Genomic DNA, 12735 nt, shown 5'->3' on the forward strand with positions numbered 1-12735 from the left:
CTGCTGCAGACAGAACAGTCTTCCCATCATGCTGAACTCAGCACAGGTACAGAACTCCTTTAGGTGTGACCTTCTGAGGCTGCTACCAAACATTTGAGTAGTAAGGTAGAAGATAAAACAGGGATAAAGTCCATGCAGCTGACTATATTTAAACAAGATTAATTACCTTCAATAATTACACTTTTCAGAACAAACTGTATAGCAACGAAGCCATGTCAAACTATTGATAGAAGTCACATAATTTAAGAAGTTTATTTAATGAACCTTGAGAACAATTCATAACAACGTGGAAAACGGACCTAAACAAAGCAAAGCCCACAGAAAATTGCTCTCTGGATTTAAGGGTATCTAAACAAACATGCACCACAGAATTACAGTTATGAAGTAGGAACTAGGTCTGAGTACACAACAAAAATAAAAACACCACAGAAGTACAATACCCAGGTTCTACTTCATGAAAAAGGTTTCTAGTAGCTTTGGAAATGGAAAAGGAAAGCACATCAACAGTTTGCAAAACCCGTATTGCTACAAGGCATCCTTTTATATTTCAGCCCAATTGCTGTGGTTTAAGCTGGCCAGCAACTAAACACCACGCAGCCGCTTGCTCACCTTCCCCCATCCCTGGGGAAATGGGGAAGAGAATTAAAGGGGAAAAGGGAAGGAGACTCATGGATTGAGAAAAAAAAAACAATTTAATAATAATAATAATTTTTCAAAAGTAACAATGATAAAATAATAATATATGAATATATGTAATATGATGGTAATACATACAAACAAGTGATGCACAGTGTAATTGCTCACCACCCAGTGACAAAAGCCCACCCCAGCCAGCAATCCTGAAAAAGATACATCCTGACACCACAATCCCAAATGAGCGAGAGGCCGAAAAGAGAGCAAGACAGAGATAGAACTCAGAGACCTAGAGAGTCCCACAGAAGAGAATGAAACTATTCCAACTTCCCAGTCAACCCTCACTTATATACTGGGCATGATGCTGCACGATATGGAATATTCCACTGGCCAATTTGCCCCTCAATCCTAAATCTAAGCTCAAGTCGTAAGAGTAGTTGTGGGCCCGTTGTCCCAGCTGTGCTCCCCTAAGCCTGTTGTGTTCCTGCACGCTGGCAAAACATGGGAAGCTGGAAGGTCCTTGGTGTCTCAGCACCAACTATAAACATCAGTGTGCTATCAACACTCTTCTCATAATGAACCCCAGACTAAATCCAAAACAGAGCTCTTCTAGCTGCTGAAAAGAAAAACTAACTCTGTCCTAGTCGAAACTAGGACAACAATCAAAACCAAGGTGAAACTGTTTGCAAAACTCTCACCACTGATTTAGAAAACATCTTGCAGAAGATTCAGGTCTCCTGGTATTTTGATATTCTGGTTAGTACCAGTGACCAGGGCAGTTCACTACGGAGCAGTATCAAACATGCACGTAGACACTCTAATGCAACTCCTAGATATGACATTTTGGACTCATGTCCAAGTCTTGCAGACATCATGCTTGCACGGTTAGCTTAAATTAGTGTCCTGGTTTCGCTGTGATAGAATCAGTTTTCTGTTCAGAAAAGCTATGTTTCTAAAGTAAGCTGCATTTTTACGAAGACTGCAGCACTCAATTTGGTGAGAACAAAGTTGATAAGACACTTTGTTTTAGTTTGTAGCCAGCTCTGGTATGCAGGTATCCATAGTGATCAAGGACTTTTCAACTTGTTATTTGCTAACCACCCAGGCATCCAAGAACCTGGGGAGCATGGCCAAGATGACTGACACCTAAATTGGCAAATGGGTATTCCATACCATGTAATGTCACGGTCACTATGAATTGGATAGTTTGTTGGGGACAGCCTCTCTTTCTCAACAGTCACTGCCCCTGGAGGGTCTCACCCATCGTTCTGCTCCCGACGCCTACTCTCTCTCTTCCAGGATTGCAGTTTCAGGCTTTTCCTGCTCCGGGGTCGCTTGCCAGGAACGAGCTGGATGTTGGTCAAAGGGCAGTGAGCAATTGCACCGTACATCACTTGTCTGTATCCATTATGATTATAATTTCCCATTTTATTTCATTTCAATTATTAAATAGTTCTTATCTCAATCCATGGGTCTTCCTTCCTTTTCCGGACTCCCCTCCTCAAGTGGGGAGGGACCACTGGGTAACAGAACAGCTGGCTATTGTTTAGCCCTGGATACAGGCAGACAATTAGGCACTGCTGATGAACAAACTTTACACTTGTTAAAGGGATGACCTCCACATCATCTCAAACCTTCCATCAAGTATCTCAATACCTCTGTAACCTTAATTCTGAAACAATCTCACTTGCGGGTGTCACAGTTACTGGGAGGCTCTGCACTCAGGTTGCGTTCAATTAAAGCAAGAGGCTTAAATTAATCTCCACCCACTTCTCTTCAGGTGGTGTACAGGAGGCACACTTCAGATGGTAAATTCAGAGTCCTATCTTGAGCCCTTCCAAAGCTGTGTTTCCTGGATGAGCCAGGTACTGAAGGCTGTATGCCAACACACTATGTGCCAAGGCAGCCTGCAGCTGGCTCTGTATTTCACTGGGCACAGGCCAGGTTTTACAGCCTCCTCTCACACACGCTTTGAATCCTGTACGATGTTATACATTCAACCTAAGACCACTTCCACAACCTGCCATACCTCTGACAGCAGAAATATCACAAAATCGTAACGGGCAAGGCCCAAAATCTCTCCATTACCTTCTCTGACAGCACTTACAATAAATTCTTAAGGAAATCAGCGCAAGAACAGAAGTGAATAGCATCAGGGCTCCCAGGACACTCTCTCAGACTTTTAAGCCAGAGTCTGTACTGTAGTTTATTACCAGTCAGTGTTTCTATGTAAATCTGTTGAATTGTTTTGTTTCTAGACACACTTATACATTTTTGCCTCCCAAATGAGAGGGGGCACCGTTTACTTGTGCTTTGTATAGAAGTTCATTTGTGGCTATAAAAATGTCAGCCTTAATTCAATTGGATATTTTCTTGTGCTACCAAAGTGTCCAACTACGTTCTATTCAGTTTTTCATGATACTTATGATTTTATATGATACACATACCCACCAAGTCATTCCTCTTCCAAGTTAAGTCAGACTATTTGTTGAAGCTTTCTGAACACCTCTAATAATCCTTACTAGCCTTTATTATATCTTTTAGATACATCACCAAAACTGCATAAAGTGTTCAAGATTTGGGACCATGATTAATTTATACAGCAGCAAAACTGTCCATTTTTAACCTTTATTCCTAATATCTAATATTGTTTCTTTCTTCCTTTTTTTGATTACTGCATAGAACTGAAACGACCTTTGCCAGCTACTCAATAATTAATAGAGCAAAGATATTGCTCAAAGTACAGGTGGGGTCTGCTTTTCTCTGGTCATGCACATGAATACGTGTGTGGAACAAACGCTCACGCATTCCCTGAAGGCAGAGTTCCCTATTCTTCCCATATTGCATGTACAGTTCAGTTGAACTGGTCTATGCTTCACTACAGAAAACAGCAAGGACAAAGATCATCCCCAGTAGCCACTCCCAATTCCAGGAAAAAGGCAAACAGAAGTGCTTGTCAATGCAAATTTAATTAATTATCTCTTTTTAAAGGAGTTCAAGTCTGAATCATTTCTGGAAATACAAATGAGAAAAACAGACAACAAAAACATCAATAAATGAGATGTTCCATAAAGGCATACCTCTTTTCAGAACAATTAAATCTGCATTAATGAGCTCTGGCAAACGAAAAAAGATTGTCAGCTACCCCAAAATACTCTTTCATTGATCAAAACGCAGATGTCTTTGACAAGCAATACAGGTACAAAAAAAATAAAAACTCTGTATTAGCACTTGAGTTCTACTTGTTAGCAGTGCAAGTGGAAGAAGTGGTATTTATCACTGAGTGAAAGAAACAAGTGAAAGTTGTCAGATGCTCTTTTATATTACCAGATTTCATTGTGTATTTGCCTAAAAACATTAAAAATTTGACATGAAAATGGAAGGAACATATAAGTATATTCAATTTAAAGAGGCATAGACTACAGTAAGAAAACATACAGAGTCCAGGACAAAAAAAAAAAATCCATTCTCTAATACACCATTCTTAAAGTGTTCTTGCTGTGTTACAGTTGAATATAGTTGCCCAGTTATTTTAATCCTTCTATTAACTTTAATTTCTATTCATAACCGAATTGACCAGAGTTAATCTCTAGACCAGAGAGCTTCTAAAGCTTTGATTCTCAAGCTGAGTTTTCCATACACCTGACAGTAGGAATCAAGGAGGTATTACATATGCAAAGATCTATACTGACCAGAATGTAAGACTAGTGAGACAAGCTAAAGATAATCAAGGCTCCTGAGCCACAACATGAAATTACTCATTGGAAACAGCTCAAGAGGTTTCAAAAGTCCTAACAAAACACATAGATCAGCCTTATCAGCAGTGCACTTTGCCTATTACTTCCTCTTCCATCTTCTACCTCGGCCTAACGAAACTCTACAAGCCCAATAGGAAGAAAAATCTGCCTGGATTTACAAGCTCGCCTGCCACGCCGTGCTGTTCTAGCACACCACCTCTCTGGGAACACCTGGAATCAGGGCTTCTAACCTTCGCTCACATTACGTACTGCAGTGCACATTTCTGAAACAGACACGTTTTACTGGATGCTTTTTCTGCTTCATGGTACCTTGCAAACCTCCTCAGGTCCCTTCAACCCTGCTATCTACCTAAAACTCAATTAATTACAGCCCCTAATTCCATTTCTCCTCTCCTGCAACAGCAAATCACAAAGACATAGAGCCTCTAGCAAAAAAGAAAGCGTAAAAGTAAACTTTTACCCTTCATTATACATTTATCGATCCAGGTAATAGCAGCTGTAAAAGGTCACAAGGACATCTGTCTATCCCTGCCACAATTTCAGTTCTCTTCACTGCTTTTCTATGTATTTCTCTAAATAGAACATGTTTGCTTAAAATAAGCAAAGATTTGCTTTTCTAACTGGCCATTGGGATTTCGGTAATATTCCTAAAGATCAAATGTCAGCTGGGTTGCAAAAGCATTCAGAAAAATTAGTGAACAATTTAATGGATGCACAAGGCAGAACAGAATTTCCTTCCCTCATCAGTTTTCTTTCTGTGCAGCTTTTAAAGCTATTTAATCAAGCAGACATGCCTAAACATACACAACAGACCTTTCCACTCAGCTACTCTGAAGAGCAGAGTGTCATTTAACAGGTGTATGTTAGTTTATGATAAAGAATCAATACCACATGCATTCACTAAAATACTGAATCTTTTGAACAACTTTTGATTCACCCAACACATGCACAGAAACAGCGAGTCACAGCCTCGAGCCCAACCTAGGAGAAGTCAAATGCTACTGATTTCCTTAAGGATATCAAAAAGCCACACATGAAATGTCATTATCCTGTTTTCAAAAAAAAGCAGAACATGGCTTGGTCTTACTATTATTAGAAACATTATACTGAATAAGGTAATCATATTTGGGCGCACAGTCCTTTTAAAATAATGTAATTATGAACCTTGCTTCAATCTTGCATGTGTTATTAGGTCTTACTACAAAAGACACCAGTGCAGCATTACTAGTTCAACAGTTGTTATAGAGACTGGTGAGTTACATCTTGGGGAGATGGTTTATTTTTAGTTAATGGTACGCTTATCTCCATAAAGCATCTACAAAACAAACTTACTTTCATTTTGCTTCCAGCTTCCATTAATACAATTGTCTAGACACACTTTCGGTCTGTCTGCACAACTGAAATATGGCTACTTTTTGAGAGGACAAATGTAGATGTTCCAGTACAACTGGTAGTGCTCACGCACCTGAGGTATTACACACTAGAATAACTGTAACACATATCTGCCATCATTACTTGTTTCTTTCCATTATATCACACATTATATAACTAGTCCCCCAAAACAGTTACTAGAACGTAAAGGACAGTTTTATAAATTAAAAATACTACAGAAAACATTGTTAAAACTGTATCTGGCTGCTGAAAAACCTAGCATCTAAAATCGCAAAGCATCACTCATGCAGGATTTTATGGAATTATGGAAATATGAGCCCCTTAAAACACTAAATGACAGATTAAAATGTCAACGATGTACCAAACCAAAATATTTCCAGATACAGACAGATATTAAAAGTCCTTGTCCCAGAAAACCAGCTATTACTGAGAGATTACCACCTTGTTTTTCAAGTTTAAAGCAAACAAATCTATCTTGCAAAATCATCAAAACTGTTTCATGTTCTCAAAACAACACTGTAAATCTATATATTCCAAGATGAAAACATGCCAGAAGCTTGTACATACAAAAGTTTTTCCAGAGTAAGATGCTGTGGGTGGGAGAAAAAATCATATTAACTGTTATGCATCTGATCACTTTTGCAAACCAGATGACTAACTTCAGTGAACTGAAAATAGGTTAAGAAAGGTCCATATGGACACACCTACACCCTACAACCCTTTTCTATCGACAGCCCTCCCACTGGCATCTTGTACAGTACCACTTCACAAACAACCTGCCCATTTACCTACTTACTTTCCATTTCTCTAAGGTCACAACGACCGAATCCTACCTCCTTCAAAACTTCTAGAACAAACACATGCACCCACCCAATCACATACCTTGCAAGGCCTTAACAGCCTGGTCTTGTGAATACGTACTGACGTCTAGAATGCAGCAAGGTCTAGGTAAGGAGATGATTTTTTTTTTCTTTTCTTTCTTAACAGCAATCAAAGACACAAGGGCATACAAGAGAAACAGAACCAAATCCCAGAGAAAAGTGACTTCTAGGACTGCAATGTAGGAAAGATTCTCCATCAAATAAGAAAACATCAGCTTTAACAATGCTATTGATTGACTGATGCCTGCCCTTCCAGCCCCAGCTGATTCAAGTTCCTGCCAGCAAGACTACCACCACGTCACTACTGGGTCAACAGTATGGGGTGCACTGAGGAGACTCCAGGCCCCAAAGCCAGCAAGCTTGTCTTTGGGACCAAGCTGTACTTAACACAAAAGTCCAAAGCACAGTTTGGAAAAGGTGGTACCTGGGGAACCTGTTATAGAAGCCCGTGTAAGATGTTAAGGCTTTGAACCTCAGCCAGCAAGTGCGACACATTGCAACTGAACCGTTCCAGTGGGTTTTGATAAGTTTACCCCAGTACCAAGATAGGACCATTTTAAACATGTAAAATCTAAAAGGCTCAACTCCTTATATGCACAGAACAGGAACAGCACAGATTGTCTAGATATTATGCCTACCAACAATTTTTCATGGATGTTTTATACTCTACAACCACTGGCAATACTGTCATCCCTCATGCCTCTCTCCTGGGCCGCTAAGAGTGCGCTTCCCTCCAATGTCCCTTAACAGTCTTTAGCACTGTTTATGTCAGAGAACTGCAGTGTTTACCTGAAATATTAAAACCTGCTCACTGTTCAGCCCTAGTGCAGGGAGTAAGGTTCAAGGGATCGTATACACCTCTATTAAATAAGTGTATCTGTTGACACTACCGATCCAAAATAAATAAATGTATTTTAAACAGTTCTGAACTTTTGACCAGCTTTAGCATTTTATTAAATAAGGTACTTTAAATCTAGAGAAGGTATTCTGCTTAATTTTAATCAAATCCAAAGGTCTTTTTAGCTCTTAAAGGGAACAAAATCAAACATCTATTTTGTAGTGCACTTTGATCTACAGACCTTTTGAAAGTATCTGAGGTCAAGATAAGGCTCTGTTCTGCCCTGAACCTTACAAAGCACAACACCTTATCATGGCTGCCTTTAAAGGTACCACTGTCCTCTCCAAAACCTCATGACAGAGTGAGTGAAATAGCAATGAAGGGCCTATCTGTATGGTCTGCTCAAAGCCTTAATGAACAAAGTCACTTCTACTGCTCAACAGCATACACCAGGATAATGTTCCCCATCATAAGGAAAGAATTGCAAATATGTAATTACTGGCTTATCCCTGCTGCATACTACATACCTCCTGCCTACCTGTCTTCCCAAGATGTAGACAGAGCCTAAGCAGAAGTGAAGTAAGTAGTTCTCCAGTACTTTAAACAAAAAAAAAACACAATGGGATGAGTGTTTCCCACTAAAGGTATTATACAACCCAGTATTTTACCAGGCTTACTATTGCTACTATAGAACATTTTACATTTAAACATATTCCATTTGGAGCTGAGAAAACCATGTTTCCTTTGGAAAACATCACCAAACACAACCAGACTATTTATCAAATATTTGTGTCAAGGCAAGAGAGACTATAAATCAAGTACAGGGAAGTACAGATCTGCATTCCAGATGAAGGATAAGAGAGTAGAAGGCATGTCACTTGCAAAGAGGAAAGAGAATTGAGTCAACAAAATAAACAGAAAAGGATGTTCAGAAATAAGTGACAGTTCTCCTAAACAATATTTCAGTAATTCTTCCCCTTGATACCATTATCCCAGCCCTACAAGACCAGTACTACAAACTGGGAAGGGTGGTATATTCCAGTTATAGGTACTTCTTGTCCAAGACAACAGGCTAAGACTGGGGGACGAATCCTACCCTCTCTGCCTCTCCCTCCTCTTGGATCATTTCCAAACCATTTTACCTCAAGACCAAGACAATATGAAGAAACTCCACATTTATTTGTCTGTGACTAGGACATAGCAAAGACATGTTCACTCAGCACTTTTCAGCATGTGTACACCACCTGTGTTACAGTTTGTAAAGTTTACATTGCCTACTATGTTTTTCATTCCACTAGCTTAAAATTTTCACCACTTTCTCCAATTAAGAAAGTATTATCAAACATCAATGCAGAAAAGTCACTGAAGACAAATTAGTTTAAAACAAGTCCTATACATATAAAATAAATTGCACAAATAATAAACATTCCACTTGTTTGGTCCTTGCTTCAGAGGAAAAAAAAAAAGAAAAAAGAGGAACAAGTGATCCCTAATCCTGTGATCTGATGATTTACTGCAGCTGCCAGATAGGTCCTCTTTGGATGTTCACAGTGTTTGCTGGAGTTGTCTCTATGACCTAGTCTGTGAAACTCTTGGAGATAAAATGAAGCAAGGAGTTATGCACAAGTATCCATATGGACAAGGTGTTGTCCAGCTGGTTTGAGCTTCATCTTTAGATCTTGCAGATAATTATTGTGCTGTTATTCTGCAGGTACACTGCGCAGGCCAAGAGTTAAACCATGTCATTCTTGTATTCTAGTGTCCTACAATAAACTATGGAACACTAGGAAAACATCTGGAAGGGAAAAAAAATATCTTTGGAGGTTGTATAGCTCATAATTTAAAAGACACTAGCTCTACCTTCTCCCATCAGATGTCTTTGAAAACAAAATAAGCAACATCCCCCTCCACCAATTTGTACAGTGATCTTCAGGCTGCAGAGTCCAAAAATTAATCCTAAGATGTCTCAAAAAGTATCAGAAAAATGAGTTTATCAGCAGACTGGAATTCATTACACAGCTATTCACACCTTCACTGGACTATTTTTTTGGGATCTGTAAATCAAGAGATTAGCATACCATCATTCTCCAGCGTATCTCTACAATCTGGTTTGGTTATTCTTATGGCTTGAAAGCCTGTCCCCGCACCTAATGCCTCACCTAAACATATTCTGCTGCGATTTTAACCCATAACTACTTGTTTTATTCACGATGGATACGGCAAGCTAACCTCTCTCTGCAGACACCTCTGAAGACATCTTTTCTGCAGACCAGAACTTCAGTATTCTGTGACTGAAAGGCAACCTTAGCAGGTGGTAGGGTTTGTGGTTTTTTTTTTTCTTTTTTCTTGGAGGGGTGAAGGGTGTCAGGGAGGAAGTCCTATAGACCACCCTGCATCCTAGCACTGTTTGGCAGCAGAAAAAGGATGTAGTAATAACATATTCTGGGATCAAATATAGTCATGTTTTTAAAAAACAAACAATCATCCCCCAACCTCTCCAATTTTACTGTTGAAGCTGCAAGTTTTTAAGTTCAAAGCACTGATGATGAGAAAATCGATGTGATCCGCCTACCAAGCATGACAGCTTGCAGGCAGTGACAGGATGTCAGAGCTGGCTCCCAGTTATACCTGCAGGTTAACTTTTTTAAGCTGCTTTATAGATTACCTGATCATGTCTGATGAAGCATAAGTTGTATAAAACCATTCCAGAGCTAAACAATCCATTTTTTTTTCCTCCCAATCGTCATTCAGGGGTTCTCTCTTTTACAGACTTTCTTATCTTCTTTACAGATCTTGTTACCCAGCCATAACTTTCCCAAAGTATAATAGTATCAAAAACTGAATGAGATACTTTCAGCTGAAGACCTACCACTCTTCAGCAGAACGGAAAAACTGCTTCATTACCTTCTTCACAATGCTCTTTTATATGTTCCAGTATGACAAGTGAATTTTCATGACACTGATGCTGCTGACTCACGATAATTCAGGAACCACTACAGCCCCTAGATACTCCCACGGAACTGCTGCCTAGCCAGCTGTTACTTTTCTGCATCAGGTAATATTCCTAAACACAGGAATCTAAACCCATCTACACCAAAATGGCTGAAATCAATGCTATTGATTTCAGACCGTTTCTTAAATTTGTCAAGATCATATTATCTGTGTTCACTAAGAATATTATTTCAATGTAAAGTGAAAACACCAAAGAGTATGAGATCCAGGACAGGCTCCCTGATGTGAACACTCTTCCCTTCAATATAGCCAAGTCCTGCATCATTGTAGATGTTGTGAGGAGAAGTGCTCCTCAACACTTCTCAGTATTCTGGAACTTTTCCGACCCCCAGTTCCCTAAGGCAGGCTCTCAGTTCCCTAAGTACTGTAGGACACATTCCATAAGGCCCAGCTGACCTGAAGACATTACAGTCGTTATTAACCTGTTTCTCTGCTTTAACCAGAGTTCAAAGTAGAGGAAAGACACATTTCCCAAAGTAACAGACAAGATCATAACATATTCAACATTTTCAGGGTGAGAGAGTTTCCTTGCAGAGTTTTTTTTAAGATTAGCATCAAAGGTCTTTTCAGATCATCTCATGTGAATTCTGATTAATCCCTTGATGATGGATGACACATTGGAACACAATGGCAAAACACTCCTTTCTGCTGAAAGGCTGGAGACCTGTTGTAATCTTTAACATACAAATTCACCAGCAACTTTGTGAATACCAACAATCCCATTTACCTCCATGGCAGACTCAGTCCTTCATTTACAAGTTAACTGTTCATCAAACAATGAAGATGACAAAATTCCAAGAGAGTGACGATCATTGCTACGTGCTCTGTATGTTGCAACTATGCTATGAGGGTCCCACAGATACCCAGGAAAGCAGTCCTTGCCACCCTAAACCTCCATCCCCACTGCCAGTCATTCTTGCCATACCACTGTCCACCCTGACACTTACTTTCTACCTGAACCTAGAACAGATGCTAAAAATAAAACTGTTCCAAGGGAAATTAATTTAAAATTCTTCATTTCTTCCTGTACTGGAAAAAGGAGATTCCTAAACCCAAGGACAAGCATTTAGACAACATCATATACACACACCCCTCTGCTTATTAAGAGCCACCAACATCACACCATGAAGCTGTGATGCTCCTTCCAGAGTGGAGGATAAGACTATGAAAACACTGAACCGGAAGCGATCACAAGATTCAAGGAGGAAGGAAAAAAAGAAAAAAAAATTGGCATTTTTGCTAGAATGACTGTAAATTCTAGAACTTCAGTAGCTCCTGGTGAACCCTCTAGTGTACATGAGCCCTGGAGGCACAAGGTCATACACTGCAAAATATTTGCTTCTGAGTATCATTTATTGCAGAAAACCTCGGTTATGTTTGGATGCACTGGTTCAAAGGATTTTTGTTAAGGCAGACCTTGGAAGTGCAACTATTTCAGATTAGTCATTCTACGGAACTGCATGCACCGACACTTTGCAAGGTCTTTTTGCTGTTTAATTACAGGAAGGTCTAAGAAGCATAAAGTGTTAAAATTCTTCTTCTGATAGTTTTGAAGACCAGCTAGAGAAGGCACAAACTGAAATAGTTAAGCAGACTTTAATCAAGAAATTCCAGTTTGGAGTGATACAGCCTGATCGCCAATATGTATGATTAATTTAACCAATATGCTTCCCTGCCCACTTACTGTCATGCTAATGCCCTGGGCTAACCTAGAATTTTTAGGTCTGCGCAGTGCTCGCACATGTATTTATGGGGCGGTGGATACTTAGCCACTATCAATCTCTACCTAAATCCACTCCCCAAAATGTAAATTTATCTTCTGACCATACAGTAACCCATTAAAGTTTGGCACATTTTCACAGGAACATATTAACTTACAGAACGCAAGTTAAACAACATCCTGGCATTCATGAAGTACTCTAAGCAGGACTATGCTTCTGCCAACTTCACTGCTTTTCATCAAATCTGACAAGTAAAGAGAACATACACTTAGATTATTCTTATTGAAACGAAAGCCACATACAACTCAGCTGGTATCCTGGTCGCCATGTAAGTAAAATGTCTATAAGTATTGCTGTGTCAGCAGAACAAAATCTAAACTACTCCTACCTCTACAAATAAATTAACATAAAACTTAAAAATCCCAAACAAACTTCCTGGTATACATACTACCTCACCAGCTGCAAAATTCAGTAACGATGACCTCTCCCTGTACAAGTTA

General features: G+C 39.5%; 1 protein-coding gene across 3 annotated transcripts in view; it reads right to left on the minus strand.

Moving 5' to 3' along the window:
- The window catches only part of GPBP1L1 (GC-rich promoter binding protein 1 like 1), a 34782-nt gene that overhangs the window by 19369 nt on the left and 2678 nt on the right, over window positions 1-12735 (minus strand). The window contains exon 1 of one of the 3 annotated variants that reach the window (XM_086617932.1): window positions 12393-12509. The exons of the other annotated variants lie outside the window; for them this stretch is intronic. The gene's annotated coding sequence lies outside the window, so the exon portion shown is untranslated. Of the gene's footprint in view, window positions 1-12392; window positions 12510-12735 lie in introns of those variants that run through there. 3 annotated transcript variants of the gene reach the window in all.

Source organism: Tauraco erythrolophus, chromosome 10 (assembly GCF_009769465.1).
Source record: "Tauraco erythrolophus isolate bTauEry1 chromosome 10, bTauEry1.pri, whole genome shotgun sequence".
Lineage (NCBI taxonomy): Eukaryota > Metazoa > Chordata > Aves > Musophagiformes > Musophagidae > Tauraco > Tauraco erythrolophus.